Source organism: Emiliania huxleyi, assembly GCF_000372725.1.
Source record: "Emiliania huxleyi CCMP1516 unplaced genomic scaffold EMIHUscaffold_446, whole genome shotgun sequence".
Lineage (NCBI taxonomy): Eukaryota > Haptophyta > Isochrysidales > Noelaerhabdaceae > Emiliania > Emiliania huxleyi.
This window is the reverse complement of record NW_005198644.1, coordinates 1-1105: the sequence shown is the minus strand read 5'-3', so window position 1 is coordinate 1105 and position 1105 is coordinate 1.

Sequence of the window (1105 nt, the reverse complement as noted above, 5' to 3'; positions counted from 1 at the left end):
GTGCGGTGCCGCCGTAGCTGCTCTGCTTGTTGATCTCCGCGCCGCGCTGAAGCAGCAGGTCGATCACTCGCTCGTGGCCTTGGCTGGCGGCGTACATCAGCGCAGTTTCGCCGTCGCTGTCCTGCTTGTTGACCTCCGCCCCCCGCAGCAGCATCTCGACCACCCGCTCGTGGCCTCTGTCGGCGGCGGCCATCAGCGCGGTAGTGCCGTCGCAGTCCTGCAGGTCGACCGCCGCGCCGCGCTGCAGCAGCAGGTCGACCACCTGCGCATGGCCGGTGCTGGCGGCGTACATCAGCGCGGTCCAGCCGTCGCCCTGCAAGTTGACCTCCGCGCCGCGCTGCAGCAGCAGCTCGACCGCTGGCACGTGGCCGTTGAGGGCGGCGGTCATCAACGCGGTGTTGCCCCCGCGAGTTGCATTGACCCGCCCGCCGCTCTCAAGCCACCAAAACAGCGCCGCCTCTTCGCCTCGTCTCGCCGCTGTCCACACCGATTCGGGAAGGCTGCCGGCCTCCGCCGCGATGTTGGCCTCTGGCACCTCACGGGATGCTTCCTCCGGCTGCGTCGCGGTGGTGAACTGCATCGCGGCGTGCAGTCGGAAAGCGGAAAAAGAAAGAAAACACACACAGCACAAGGGAGGGATGGGAGAACGGCACGCCGCCACCACACAGGGATTTTAAGGAGAGGAGTGTGATGCGCTAGCCGTCGCCCACCCTGGGGAGTCTGCCTCTTCGTATCTCTTTTTGCAGTCTCTCGCCGCTTCTCGCTGCAACCTTCATGCCACCTCGCGGCCGTCAGGACGCCGCTTGCCGTCTCGCGCCTTGCGCGTGCATTAGCTCCCGCTCCCATGTGTGGGGCATCTTATCGTGCCACACCCAGCTGTCGCTCTGCTCGCCTTCCCATTCGCAGGAAAGCGGACTGCGAGCTCTTCAAGGCCTTGCTTTTCTTTTTTCTAGTGCACGCCAGTCCTCGTCGGGTGTGTGTGTGTGTGTGTGTGTGTGTGTGTGTGTCCTCGTCGGGGGGGGGGGGGGGGAGGGGGCTTTCACAAAAACGGTGCGAAAACGGTAAAGGATCAAGGGAGGTAGGTAAGTGCGTGCGGCACGGGGCC